At 46.6% G+C, this 15,000-nt stretch overlaps 2 long non-coding RNA genes across 5 annotated transcripts in view; one reads left to right on the top strand and one right to left on the bottom strand.

Annotated features, from left to right (window-relative positions):
• LOC127003085 (uncharacterized) overlaps window positions 1-15,000 on the bottom strand; it is a 26,225-nt gene that overhangs the window by 968 nt on the left and 10,257 nt on the right. Inside the window, exon 5 of the long non-coding RNA XR_007756935.1 lies at window positions 9,582-9,637. This is a non-coding gene — a long non-coding RNA (uncharacterized LOC127003085). The remainder of the gene's footprint in view (window positions 1-9,581; window positions 9,638-15,000) is intronic.
• LOC127003088 (uncharacterized) overlaps window positions 13,436-15,000 on the top strand; it is a 2,115-nt gene continuing 550 nt past the window's right edge. Inside the window, exons 1-3 of one of the 4 annotated variants that reach the window (XR_007756962.1) lie at window positions 13,436-14,169; window positions 14,623-14,736; window positions 14,964-15,000. The exon at window positions 14,964-15,000 is cut by the window's right edge and continues 550 nt beyond it. This is a non-coding gene — a long non-coding RNA (uncharacterized LOC127003088). Of the gene's footprint in view, window positions 14,512-14,622; window positions 14,737-14,963 lie in introns of all 4 variants that reach the window. The other 3 variants (XR_007756961.1, XR_007756963.1, XR_007756964.1) reach the window with 3 other exon arrangements.

Below are 15,000 nucleotides of genomic sequence, written 5' to 3'. Positions count from 1 at the left end.
TAGTTACTTGCAAGGGAAAATAAACCTTGCATAGGATGAGCGGAGGGCTGGAAGTCTCGTAATCTGTTCTCAGTGTGTTACCGTACTCTAATATACGTAACAATAGGTCACCGTGCCTTAGGATTTCTCTGCCGTAAGCCTCGTTAAGAGATGAGGAGGAAGGGAAATAAGCAAATAATGGAACTCTATATATACGATACAGTGAAAAGGATTTACCGAGAAGGATGTACGTATGAGAGGAGGAAAGTGAGGAGGAGGAGGAGGCGGAGAAGAGAGAGATTACGGTAAGTAAAGGGAAGTAAAACAGATGATGAGGATATATACTATAAATAAAACTAAATAAAGAAGGAATGATTAGAACTGAGAGCGAGAGAGAGAAAGGTACATCACAGAGGAGGAAAGTCTGGAATTTGAGGAAGACAAGGAGGAAGGAACGCCAGCCATGGAGTCTACTAGCGTCAAGAAGCTGATTCAAGGTACGTCTCAAACCTTCCTTCCTAAGATCTATGAAGCAGACCCTTCCGCCCCTCATGTCAGCTACTTGCAAAGGTCAATAAGGAGATCAATCAAGTTCTCATGAGTCTTGTTTTAAGATTCACGGTAAGGAGAAAGTTAAAACTACCACCTGGGTCATCAAACTGCCCCTGGAAATTCTCACAACTCCTACAAAAGCCTGTCAAATGTGTGCGCTTGGAACGATATTTTTTAAGAATGTGACTGTCAGATGCCAAAAAGGAGATCAATCGGGTTCTAATTGAGTAGTTTTGAAGGTTCATGGTACATAGGAAGGGTTAATCTATCACGAGGGTCATAAAACTACCCCTGGAAATGCCCAAAACTCCTACGGAAGCCTTAAATACAAGTCTCTCGGGATGGCTTTTTCAAGAATGTGAGCCTCGGACATTTCCGCTCCTCACATCAGCTACTTCCAAAGGCCGTAAAGGAGATTAATTGGGTTCTTTTGACTTGTTTTATAGGTTCATGGTAAAGAGGAAAGGTCTTGCTACAACCAGGGTCATAAAACTACTACCCCTGGAAATGCCCGCAACTCCTATGAAAGCCATGTTAGTTGACCTCACTCAGGGGACAAAATGTTTTTGAATACGACACTAATACAACCAATACAACGTTTGAGGTTCTTGGTACAGTAGAAGGGTTAAACAACCAACACCAGGGTCATCAAACTACTACTACCCCTGGAAATGCCCACAACTCCTATGATGAAGGCCCTGTAAAAGGTGTGCGCTTGGGCAGGTGACATTATTTTTCAGTCCTCGCGGTTTCTGACGTAATATTGTAGTTTGCAAAAAATGATCAGATTTGACAAAAAATTACCAAATTGAGTGGATGGAGAGGGAGGAGACATTAGCCACACCAAGCTAAGCACAACCTATGCAGCACTCAGAACGAAGAAGGCCTACCACACACACACACCACGTGACGTAGAGAGATCGAGTTTGCGGCAGATTGAAGAAGAAGGATGGATAAACAAATGCTGGTATATTCAAAGCTGCCGGGTCAGGGAGAGCCGTGATACCGATAATAATGTTAAGTGAGCAATTTTCAGGAAGACGTCACATTACCGTACAGGGACAACCGATTGCATGGTACGTTCCCGCCTTTTAGGGATTAAGCTGGTAGTATTTTTAAACATAACCGCCTCAGTCCACCGCCTTGAAAATTCTCTCATGGTAGGAGTTACAGGGCTTTCAATAGACTGTTTTGTGACCGTGGTGATAGTTTAACATGGTCTCGCATCTTCAACTGGAAAATTACCCATGAAAACCTGGTTAATCTTCTCTACGGCCCTGCAAAAGTCATAATAGGAGCTGGAAAACCTCTCGTCATAGATCCTACAGTGGTTTCATGGACTGGTTTGTGACCCTGGTGATAGTTTTACACTCCCTCTGCACCATGAACGGTTAAGCCACCCATGAAAACCCGGTTAGCCTTCTCTGCGGCTTTGGGAAACAGTCATAACAGCTTTTCAAACAAGCAAACTGCGGTGTCATGAAGTTCAAGAATACAGGCTTTATTCAGGTCATTCCTGGTACAGTAAGCAGTATAATCTGACTTACAGTGGACTACACAGACTCTGGAGATAGAGAGCAAAGATCCGCACTCGTAGCTCACCCAAACAGGTCCCAATGTTACGTACCGCATACCTGTAACCGCATATACGTAACAGCACACTTCCCTTCAGTACCAGGAGGCTGGGTCCCACACGGTACAATAATATCATGTTTAAGGAGAATGAAAGATGCTTGGCGTGAGAACAGGGTAACTTTTGATATGAATAGTGGCACTGTACGGAAACATCTGAACATGGACCGGGGCTTTCAGAAGGTGCACCCAAGGAGAAAGACTTAACTAGCAGATGCTTGGCGTGAGAACAGGCTAACTTTTGATAAGAACTATAAACTGCTGGACATCAGGAAGTGAATCAAGGTACTTTGGACTCATGGAAGTACCCTCTTGGTGACTGAATGGAGTGGCGAGTGTGTGTAGGGTATGTCCAGGGGTAGTTATAAGACACTGGTGGTAGTTTGACCCTTCCTCTGTACCATGAACATAAAGACACACACATTTGCCGAAGCTTTTGTAGGAGTTTTGGGTATTTCCAGTAGTTTTATGGCCCTGGTGGTAGTGTGACCCTTCTTTTCTACCGTGAACCTAAAGAAACACACATTTGGCAAAGCTTTTGTAGGAGTTTTGGGTATTTCCAGGGGTAGTTTTAAGACACAGGTGGTAGTGTGACCCTTCCTCTGTACCATGAACCTAAAGAAACACACATTTGACAAGGCTTTCAAGGGAGTATGGGGCATTTTCAGGGGGTAGTTTTATGACCCTAGTGGTAATGTGACTCTTCCTCTGTACCATGAACCTAAAGAAACACACATTTGACAAGGCTTTCAAGGGAGTTTGGGGCATTTTCAGGGGGTAGTTTTATGACCCTAGTGGTAATGTGACTCTTCCTCTGTACCATGAACCTAAAGAAACACACATTTGACAAGGCCTTCAAGGGAGTTTTGGGTATTTCCAGGGGTAGTCTTATGCTCCTGGTGGTAGTGTGACCCTTCCTCTGTACTATGAACATAAATAAACACATTTGAGAAGGCTTTCAAGGGAGTTTAGGGCATTTCCAGGGGTAGATTTATGACCCTGGTGGTAGTGTGACCATTCCCCTGTACCGTGAACCTGGAGAAACACATATTTGCCAAGGCTTTCATAGGAGTTGTGGGCAGCCCAGTTTGAATCCGACCTGTGGCTACATCTGCTCAGTTTCCTAGGCACCAGTCATCATTGTACCATACGCTACCAACCACAGAACACAGCCAACCAGCGCAATACCACCTCACACTGCTACCACTGCTCTCTCTGCCTGACTAGCCCAGCTGCCTTACGCTGACAACACCAGAATATAGAAAATTGCACAAGAAATGCCTCCCACAACTCCCTCAAAAGCCATGTCAAATGTGTGTTTCTTAGGTTCATGGTACAGAGGAAGGGTCACACTACCACCAGGGTTACAAAACTACCCCTGGAAATGCCCACAACTCCTATGAGAGCCTGGTCAAATGTGTGTTTCTTAGGTTCACAGTACAGAGGAAGGGTCACACTACCACCAGGGCCACAAAACTACCCCTGGAAATGCCCACAGCTCCCTCAAAAGCCATGTCAAATGTGTGTTTCTTAGGTTCACAGTACAGAGGAAGGGTCACACTACCACCAGGGCAACTAAACACCCTGGAAATGCCCACAGCTCCCTCAAAAGCCATGTCAAATGAGTGTTTCTTAGGTTCACAGTACAGAGGAAGGGTCACACTACCACCAGGGTCACAAAACTACCCCTGGAAACGCCCACAGCTCCCTCAAAAGCCATGTCAAATGTGTTTCTTAATGTCATGGTACAAAGGAAAGGTCACACTACCACCAGGGTCACAAAACTACCCATGGAAATAACCACAGCTCCCTCAAAAGCAATGTTGAATGTGTGTTTCTTAGGGTCATGGTACAGAGGAAGGGTCACACTACCACCAGGCTCAAAAACTACTGGAAATGCCCACAACTCCAAGGAAAGCCTTGTCAAATGTGTTTCTCAGGGTTATGGTACAGAGGAAGGGTCACACTACCACCAGGGTCATGAAACTACCCCTGGAAATGCCCACAACTCCAAGGAAAGCCTTGTCAAATATATATACTCTCTTCCTTCCTTCCTTGCTTCCCATGCATCTCCTTCCCTCCCTTCCTTCCTTCCTTCTTTCCTCTCCCTCTTTCCTTCCTTCCTTCCTTCCCTCACATCTCTTTCTTCCTTCGATCCTTACCTCCCTCCCTCCCTTCCTTCCTTCCTTCCTTCTTTCCTCTCCCTCTTTCCTTCATTCCTTCCTTCCCTCACATCTCTTTCTTCCTTCGATCCTTACCTCCCTCCCTCCCTTCCTTCCTTCTTTCCTCTCCCTCTCTTTCCTTCATTCCTTCCTTCCCTCACATCTCTTTCTTCCTTCCCTCCCTTCCTTCCTTCCTTCTTTCCTCCCCCTCTCTTTCCTTCCTTCCTTCCTTCCCTCACATCTCTTTCTTCCTTCGATCCTTACCTCCTTACCTCCCTCCCTCCCTCCCTTCCTTCCTTCCTTCTTTCCTCTCCCTCTTTCCTTCCTTCCTTCCTTCCCTCACATCTCTTTCTTCCTTCGATCCTTACCTCTCTCCTTTCCTTCCCTCCCTCCCTCCCTTCCTTCCTTCCTTCTTTCCTCTCCCTCTTTTTCCTTCATTCCTTCCTTCCTTCCCTCACATCTCTTTCTTCCTTCCATCCTTACCTCCTTCCCTCCCTTCCTTCTTTCCTCTCCCTCTCTTTCCTTCATTCCTTCCTTCCCTCACATCTCTTTCTTCCTTCGATCCTTACCTCCCTCCTTTCCTTCCTTCCTTCCTTCCCTCCCTCCCTCCCTTCCTTCCTTCTTTCCTCTCCCTCTTTTTCTTCCTTCCCTCCCTTCCTTCTTTCCTCTCCCTCTCTTTCCTTCCTTCCTTCCTTCCCTCCCTCCCTCCCTCCCTTCCTTCCTTTCTTCTTTCCTCTCCCTCTTTTTCCTTCCTTCCTTCCTATTTTTCTCCTTCCCTCCCTTCCTTCCTTCCTTCTTTCCTCTCCCTCTCTTTCCTTCATTCCTTCCTTCCCTCACATCTCTTTCTTCCTTCGATCCTTACCTCCCTCCCTCCCTTCCTTCCTTCCTTCCTTCTTTCCTCTCCCTCTCTTTCCTTCATTCCTTCCTTCCCTCACATCTCTTTCTTCCTTCGATCCTTACCTCCCTCCCTCCCTTCCTTCCTTCCTTCTTTCCTCTCCCTCTCTTTCCTTCATTCCTTCCTTCCCCCACATCTCTTTCTTCCTTCGATCCTTACCTCCCTCCTTTCCTTCCTTCCTTCCTTCCTTCTTTCCTCTCCCTCTCTTTCCTTCATTCCTTCCTTCCCTCACATCTCTTTCTTCCTTCCATCCTTACCTCCTTCCCTCCCTTCCTTCCTTCCTTCTTTCCTCCCCCTCTCTTTCCTTCATTCCTTCCTTCCCTCACATCTCTTTCTTCCTTCGATCCTTACCTCTCCCCTTTCCTTCCCTCCCTCCCTCCCTTCCTTCCTTCCTTCTTTCCTCTCCTTCTTTTTCCTTCATTCCTTCCTTCCTTCCCTCACATCTCTTTCTTCCTTCCATCCTTACCTCCTTCCCTCCCTTCCTTCCTTCCTTCTTTCCTCCCCCTCTCTTTCCTTCATTCCTTCCTTCCCTCACATCTCTTTCTTCCTTTGATCCTTACCTCTCTCCTTTCCTTCCCTCCCTCCCTCCCTTCCTTCTTCCCTCTCCCTCTTTTTCCTTCCTTCCTTCCCTCCCTTCCTTCCTTCTTTCCTCTCCCTCTCTTTCCTTCCTTCCTTCCTTCCCTCCTCCCTTCCTTCCTTTCTTCTTTCCTCTACCTCATTTTACTTCCTTCCTTCCGATTTTTCTCCTTCACTCCCTTCCTTCCTTACTTCTTTCCTCTCCTCTCTTTCATTCATTCCTTCCTTCCCTCACATCTCTTTCTTCCTTCGATCCTTACCTCCCTCCTCCTTCCTTCCTTCCTTCCTTCTTTCCTCTCCTCTCTTTCCTTCATTCCTTCCTTCCCTCATCTCTTTCTTCCTTGATCCTTACCTCCTCCCTCCTTCCTTCCTTCCTTCCTTCTTTCCTCTCCCTCTCTTTCCTTCATTCCTTCCTTCCCTCACATCTCTTTCTTCCTTCGATCCTTACCTCCCTCCCTCTCTTCCTTCCTTCCTTCCTTCCTTCCTTCCCTCCCTCCCTCCCTTCCTTCCTTCATTCCTTCCTTCCCTCACATCTCTTTCTTCCTTCGATCCTTACCTCCCTCCCTCCCTTCCTTCCTTCCTTCCTTCTTTCCTCACCCTCTCTTTCCTTCATTCCTTCCTTCCCTCACCTCTCTTACTTCCTTACATCCTTACCTCCTTCCTCCTTCCTTCCTTCCTTCTTTCCTTCCCCTCTCTTTCCTTCATTCCTTCCTTCCCTCACATCTCTTTCTTCCTTTGCTCCTTACCTCTCTCCTTTCCTTCCTCCTCCTCCTTCCTTCCTTCTTTCCTCTCCTTCTTTTTCCTTCATTCCTTCCTTCCTTCCCTCACATCTCTTTCTTCCTTCCATCCTTACCTCCTTCCCTCCCTTCCTTCTTTCCTCCCCCTCTCTTTCCTTCATTCCTTCCTTCCCTCACATCTCTTTCTTCCTTTGATCCTTACCTCTCTCCTTTCCTTCCCTCCCTCCCTCCCTTCCTTCTTCCCTCTCCCTCTTTTTCCTTCCTTCCTTCCCTCCCTTCCTTCCTTCCTTCTTTCCTCTCCCTCTCTTTCCTTCCTTCCTTCCTTCCCTCCCTCCCTCCCTTCCTTCCTTTCTTCTTTCCTCTCCCTCTTTTTCCTTCCTTCCTTCCTATTTTTCTCCTTCCCTCCCTTCCTTCCTTCCTTCTTTCCTCTCCCTCTCTTTCCTTCATTCCTTCCTTCCCTCACATCTCTTTCTTCCTTCGATCCTTACCTCCCTCCCTCCCTTCCTTCCTTCTTTCCTCTCCCTCTCTTTCCTTCATTCCTTCCTTCCCTCACATCTTTCTTCCTTCGATCCTTACCTCCCTCCCTCCCTTCCTTCCTTCCTTCCTTCTTTCCTCTCCCTCTCTTTCCTTCATTCCTTCCTTCCCTCACATCTCTTTCTTCCTTCGATCCTTACCTCCCTCCCTCCCTTCCTTCCTTCCTTCCTTCTTTCCTCTCCCTCTCTTTCCTTCATTCCTTCCTTCCCTCACATCTCTTTCTTCCTTCGATCCTTACCTCCCTCCCTCCCTTCCTTCCTTCTTTCCTCTCCCTCTCTTTCCTTCATTCCTTCCTTCCCTCACATCTCTTTCTTCCTTCCATCCTTACCTCCTTCCCTCCCTTCCTTCTTTCCTCCCAAGCTCTTTCAATCAATCCTTCCTTCCATCACAACTCTTTCTAACTTCCATCCTTACCTCTCCTTTCCTTCGCTCCCTACCTTCCTTCCTTCCTTCCTTCTTTCCTCTCCTTCTTTTTCCTTCATTCCTTCCTTCCTTCCCTCACATCTCTTTCTTCCTTCCATCCTTACCTCCTTCCCTCCCTTCCTTCTTTCCTCCCCCTCTCTTTCCTTCATTCCTTCCTTCCCTCACATCTCTTTCTTCCTTCGATCCTTACCTCCCTCCTTTCCTTCCTTCCTTCCTTCCTTCCTTCCTTTCCTCCTCCTCCTCCTCCTCTTCCTTCCTTCTTCCCTCTCCCTCTTTCCTTCCTTCCTTCCTTCTTTCCTCTCCTCTCTTTCCTTCCTTCCTTCCTTCCCCTCCCTTCCTTCCTTCCTTCTTTCCTCTCCCTCTTTTTCCTTCCTTCCTTCCTATCTTTCTCCTTCCCTCCCTTCCTTCCTTCCTTCTTTCCTCTCCCTCTCTTTCCTTCATTCCTTCCTTCCCTCACATCTCTTTCTTCCTTCGATCCTTACCTCCCTCCCTCCCTTCCTTCCTTCCTTCCTTCTTTCCTCTCCCTCTCTTTCCTTCATTCCTTCCTTCCCTCACATCTCTTTCTTCCTTCGATCCTTACCTCCCTCCTTTCCTTACCTCCCTCCCTCCCTTCCTTCCTTCCTTCCTTCTTTCCTCTCCCTCTTTCCTTCCTTCCTTCCTTCCCTCATCTCTTTCCTTCCATCCTTACCTCCTCCTTCCCTACCTTCCTTCCTTCCTTCTTTCCTCTCCCTCTCTTTCCTTCATTCCTTCCTTCCCTCCCATCTCTTTCTTCCTTCGATCCTTACCTCCCTCCTTTCCTTACCTCCCTCCCTCCCTTCCTTCCTTCCTTCTTTCCTCTCCCTCTTTCCTTCCTTCCTTCCTTCCCTCACATCTCTTTCTTCCTTCGATCCTTACCTCCCTCCCTCCCTTCCTTCCTTCCTTCTTTCCTCTCTCTCTTTCCTTCATTCCTTCCTTCCTCATCTCTTTCTTCCTTCGATCCTTACCTCCCTCCCTCCCTTCCTTCCTTCCTCTCCCTCTCTTTCCTTCATTCCTTCCTTCCCTCACATCTCTTTCTTCCTTCCATCCTTACCTCCTTCCCTCCCTTCCTTCCTTCCTTCTTTCCTCCCCCTCTCTTTCCTTCATTCCTTCCTTCCCTCACATCTCTTTCTTCCTTCGATCCTTACCTCTCTCCTTTCCTTCCCTCCCTCCCTCCCTTCCTTCCTTCCTTCTTTCCTCTCTCTCTCTTTCCTTCATTCCTTCCTTCCCTCACATCTCTTTCTTCCTTCGATCCTTACCTCCCTCCTTTCCTTCCTTCCTTCCTTCCTTCCTTCCCTCCCTTCCTTCTTTCCTATCCCTCTTTTTCCTTCCGTCCTTCCTATCTTTGTCCTTCTCTCCCTTCCTTCCTTCCTTCCATCTTTCCTCTCCCTCTCTTTCCTTCATTCCTTCCTATCTTTCACCTTCCCTCCCTTCCTTCCTTCTTTCCTCTCCCTCTTTTTCCTTCATTCCTTCCTATCTTTCTCCTTCCCTTCCTTCCTTCCTTCCTTCTTTCCTCTCCCTCTCTTTCCTTCCTTCCTTCCCTCACATCTCTTTCTTCCTTCAATCCTTACCTCCCTCCTTTCCTTCCTTCCTTCTTTCCTCTCCCTCTTTTTCCTTCATTCCTTCCTATCTTTCTCCTTCCCTCCCTTCCTTCCTTCCTTCTTTCCTCTCCCTCTCTTTCCTTCATTCCTTCCCTCACATTTCTTTCTTCCTTCGATCCTTACCTCCCTCCTTTCCTTTCCTTCCTTCCTTCCTTCCTTCTTTCCTCTCCCTCTTTTTCCTTCCTTCCCTCACATCTCTTTCTTCCTTCCATCCTTACCTCCTTCCTTCCTTCCTTCCCTTCTTCCCTCTCTCACCCTCTTTCCTCCTTCCTTCACTCCTTCTTCCTTCCTTCCTTCCTTCCTTTCCTTCCTTCCTTCCTCTCTTCCTTCTCTCTCTCTCTCTCTCTCTCTCTCTCTCTCTCTCTCTCTCTCTCTCTCTCTCCTTCCTTCCTTTGTAAAGAAAATGAAGATAAGAAAAAGAGGAAACAAAGAAAAATATTGATAAATGGAACAAAGAAATAAAAACAACACTCACCAAGAAATTCCTGTGTCCTCCTCCTCCTCCTCTTCCTCTTCCTCTTCCTCTTTCATCTATAATGTAAGTAAGGAATTAGTATTTGTGTCAACCTGAAGATGCATTTTACATATAATAATAAATTCCTTTAAACTTTCAACCCTTCCTTCCTTCCTTCCTTCCTTCCACAAAGTCACTACCACCAGAGGGTCAACACAGGGGGCAGGGTCAGAGCCTTGCCGAGACACAGGGTCAAATATTTACAAACTCTCCTATCTTTACCAACATAATAATCATTTTCCTGGCATTGCTTCCCAAGGCATACAGAGAATAGACACAAGGTATCCATGTTACTTTTCAAGGTGCAGAAACATTTTAAAACTACCTCGAGGATGACTGCATCTTCTTCAACATATTGGGCTCCCATTACCACTGTTTACACAGACAAAGTTAACCAGGTTTTCAAGGGTGGAAGGAAAGTTTGGTTTAGTGACATCCGTGGTCATATGCCGGAGAGAGACAGGAGGGGAAGGAATTATAGGAGAAGGGAACATCTGTGGTCATATGCCGGAGAGAGACAGGAGGGGAAGGAATTATAGGAGAAGGGAACATCTGTGGTCATATGCCGGAGAGAGACAGAAGGGGAAGGAATTATAGAAGGGAACATCTGTGGTCATATGCCGGAGAGAGACAGGAGGGGAAGGAATTATAGGAGAAGGGAACATCTGTAGTCATATGCCGGAGAGAGACAGGAGGGGAAGGAATTACAGGAGAAGGGAACATCTGTGGTCATATGCCAGAGAGAGACAGGAGGGGAAGGAATTATAGGAGAAGGGAACATATGTGGTCATATGATGGAGAGAGACAGAAGGGGAAGGAATTATAGGAGAAGGGAACATCAGTGGTCATATGCTGGAGAGACAGGAGGGGAAGGAATTATAGGAGAAGGGAACATCTGTGGTCATATGCCGGAGAGAGACAGGAGGGGAAGGAATTATAGGAGAAGGGAACATCTGTGGTCATATGCTGGAGAGAGACAGGAGGGGAAGGAATTATAGGAGAAGGGACAATCTGTGGTCATATGCGGGAGAGAGACAGGAGGGGAAGGAATTATAGAAGGGAACATCTTTGGTCATATGAAGGAGAGAGACAGAAGGTGAAGGACTTATATGAGAAGGGAACATCTGTGGTCATATGCCAGAGAGAGACAGAAGGGGAAGGAATTATAGGAAAGGGAACATCTGTGGTCATATGCAGGAGAGAGACAGGAGGGAAGGAATTATAGAAGGAACATCTGTGGTCATATGCCGGAGAGAGACAGGAGGGGAAGGAATTATAGGAGAAGGGAACATCTGTGGTCATATGCGGAGAGAGAGACAGGAGGGAAGGAATTATAGGAGAAGGAACATCTGTGGTCATATGCGGAGAGAGACAGAAGGGGAAGGAATTATAGGAGAAGGGAACATCTGTGGTCATATGCTGGAGAGAGACAGGAGGGGAAGGAATTATAGGAGAAGGGAACATCTGTGGTCATATGCTGGAGAGAGACAGAAGGGGAAGGAATTATAGAAGGGAACATCTGTGGTCATATGCTGGAGAGAGACAGGAGGGGAAGGAATTATAGGAGAAGGGAGTATCTGTGGTCATATGCTGGAGAGAGACAGAAGGGGAAGGAATTATAGGAGAAGGGAACATCTGTGGTCATATGCCGGAGAGAGACAGAAGGGGAAGGAATTATAGAAGGGAACATCTGTGGTCATATGCCATCAAGAGACAGGAGGGGAAGGAATTATAGGAGAAGTGAACATCTGTGGTCATATGCGGAGAGAGACAGGAGGGAAGGAATTATAGGAGAAGGGAACATCTGTGGTCATATGCGGGAGAGAGACAGAAGGGGAAGGAATTATAGGAGAAGGGAACATCTGTGGTCATATGCTGGAGAGAGACAGGAGGGGAAGGAATTATAGGAGAAAGGAACATCTGTGGTCATATGCCGGAGAGAGACAGGAGGGGAAGGAATTACAGGAGAAGGGAACATCTGTGGTCATATGCCAGATAGAGACAGGAGGGGAAGGAATTATAGGAGAAGGGAACATCTGTGGTCATATGCGGAGAGAGACAGGAGGAAGGAATTACAGGAAGAAGGGAACATCTGTGGTCATATGCCAGAGAGAGACAGGAGGGAAGGAATTATAGGAGAAGGGAACATCTGTGGTCATATCCCGGAGAGAGACAGAAGGGGAAGGAATTACAGGAGAAAGGAACATCTGTGGTCATATGCCAGAGACAGGAGGGAAGGAATTATAGGAGAAGGAACATCTGTGGTCATATGCTGGAGAGAGACAGAAGGGAAGGAATTATAGGAAGAAGGGAACATCTGTGGTCATATGCCAGAGAGAGACAGAAGGGAAGGAATTATAGGAGAAGGAACATCTGTGGTCATATGCTGGAGAGAGACAGTAGGGGAAGGAATTATAGGAGAAGGGAACATCTGTGGTCATATGCCAGAGAGAGACAGAAGGGGAAGGAATTATAGGAGAAGGGAACATCTGTGGTCATATGCCGGAGAGAGACAGGAGGGGAAGGAATTATAGTAGAAGGGAACATCTGTGGTCATATGCCAGAGAGAGACAGAAGTGGAAAGAATTATAGGAGAAGGAACATCTGTGGTCATATGCCGGAGAGAGACAGGAGGGAAGGAATTATAGGAGAAGGGAACATCTGTGGTCATATGCCGGAGAGACAGAAGGGAAGGAATTATAGAAGGAACATCTGTGGTCATATGCGGAGAGAGACAGGAGGGAAGGAATTATAGGAGAAGGAACATCTGTGGTCATATGCCGGAGAGAGACAGAGGGGAAGGAATTATAGAAGGAACATCTGTGGTCATATGCTGAGAGAGACAGGAGGGAAGGAATTATAGGAGAAGGAGTATCTGTGGTCATATGCTGGAGAGAGAGACAGAAGGGGAAGGAATTATAGGAGAAGGTAACATCTGTGGTCATATGCGGAGAGAGACAAGGGAAGGAATTATAGAAGGAACATCTGTGGTCATATGCCAGCAAGAGACAGGAGGGAAGGAATTATAGGAGAAGGAACATCTGTGGTCATATGCGAAGAGAGACAGAAGGGAAGGAATTACAGGAGAAGGGAACATCTGTGGTCATATGCGAGAGAGACAGAAGGGAAGGAATTATAGAGAAGGGAACATCTGTGGTCATATGCCGGAGAGAGACAGAAGGGAAGGAATTATAGAGAAGGGAACATCTGTGGTCATATGCGGAGAGAGACAGAAGGGGAAGGAATTATAGGAGAAGGAACATCTGTGGTCATATGCCAGAGAGAGACAGAAGGGGAAGGAATTATAGGAGAAGGGAACATCTGTGGTCATATGCTGGAGAGAGACAGAAGGGAAGGAATTATAGGAAGGGAACATCTGTGGTCATATGCTGGAGAGAGACAGAAGGGGAAGGAATTATAGGAGAAGGGAACATCTGTGGTCATATGCTGGAGAGAGACAGAAGGGATGGAATTATAGGAGAAGGAACATCTGTGGTCATATGCCGGAGAGAGACAGAAGGGAAGGAATTATAGAAGGGAACATCTGTGGTCATATGCTGGAGAGAGACAGGAGGGGAAGGAATTATAGGAGAAGGGAACATCTGTGGTCATATGCAGGAGAGAGACAGGAGGGAAGGAATTATAGAAGGAATATCTGTGGTCATATGCGGAGAGAGACAGGAGGGAAGGAATTATAGAAGGGAACATCTGTGGTCATATGCGGAGAGAGACAGGAGGGAAGGAATTATAGAAGGGAACATCTGTGGTCATATGCCGGAGAGAGACAGGAGGGGAAGGAATTATAGAAGGGAATATCTGTGGTCATATGCCAGAGAGAGACAGGAGGGGAAGGAATTATAGGAGAAGGGAACATCTGTGGTCATATGCCGGAGAGAGACAGAAGGGGAAGGAATTATAGAAGGGAACATCTGTGGTCATATGCCAGCAAGAGACAGGAGGGGAAGGAATTATAGGAGAAGGGAACATCTGTGGTCATATTGTAGTGCCGGGACGTAGTATTAAGTATGGGTAAGTAATGTTAAGTTAATGTAAGTAGCATTTAAGTTAATGTAAGAATTATTAGTAACATTGAATTATTATTGCGTGATGCTCACACCCCCGAGACAGACGGACAGACAGACAGACATACATGTTGACGCCTGCAGAAAGTAGGTGATCGGTTCCATACGAGATAATGGGCATAATTTTAATACAAGATAGTAGCTTCTAGTTAGAATTTTTCACCTTGCTATTCAGGGGAACCATTATGCCAATATCATGCGACGAGTAAAGTACCGTAGACGGTTGTTGCAAGGTTGAATAAATCAGGGTTCGAATTAAATCTGGGGAGGGATGTGAACCGCGGGCAGCGGCTGCGTAGGGAGCCCCACCCAGCAAACACCAACAGACACGCCTTGGCTCTTCCCCCAGACAGGTGCGTCTCTCTGATGTGAAGTAATTCCTGTTCATATTATAGATATATTTTCTCATTATTGTATTTGTGCGGTGCAAACACTAACAGACACGCCTTGGCTCTTCCCCCGGACAGGTGCGTCTCTCTGATGTGAAGTAATTCCTGTTCATATTATAGATATATTTTCTCATTATTGTATTTGTGCGGTGCAAACACTAACAGACACGCCTTGGCTCTTCCCCCGGACAGGTGCGTCGCTCTGAGGTGAAGTAATTCCTGTTCATATTATAGATATATTTTCTCATTATTGTATTTGTGCGGTGCAAACACTAACAGACACGCCTTGGCTCTTCCCCCGGACAGGTGCGTCTCTCTGATGTGAAGTAATTCCTGTTCATATTATAGATATATTTTCTCATTATTGTATTTGTGTGGTGCAAACACTAACAGACACGCCTTGGCTCTTCCCCCGGACAGGTGCGTCTCTCTGATGTGAAGTAATTCCTGTTCATATTATAGATATATTTTCTCATTATTGTATTTGTGCGGTGCAAACACTAACAGACACTTGGCTCTTCCCCCGGACAGGTGCGTCTCTCTGAGGTGAAGTAATTCCTGTTCATATTATAGATATATTTTCTCATTATTGTATTTGTGCGGTGCAAACACTAACAGACACGCCTTGGCTCTTCCCCCGGACAGGTGCGTCGCTCTGAGGTGAAGTAATTCCTGTTCATATTATAGATATATTTTCTCATTATTGTATTTGTGTGGTGCAAACACTAACAGACATGCCTTGGCTCTTCCCCCGGACAGGTGCGTCGCTCTGAGGTGAAGTAATTCCTGTTCATATTATAGATATATTTTCTCATTATTGTATTTGTGCGGTGCAAACACTAACAGACACATTTGGCTCTTCCCCCGCACAGGGAAGTGAGTGGAGATAAAGGGTCTGTCACGTGCGTG

This window comes from Eriocheir sinensis, chromosome 24 (genome assembly GCF_024679095.1).
Source record: "Eriocheir sinensis breed Jianghai 21 chromosome 24, ASM2467909v1, whole genome shotgun sequence".
Lineage (NCBI taxonomy): Eukaryota > Metazoa > Arthropoda > Malacostraca > Decapoda > Varunidae > Eriocheir > Eriocheir sinensis.
Note: the sequence above shows the minus strand (reverse complement) of the source record. Positions and strands in the feature narration are given on the sequence as shown.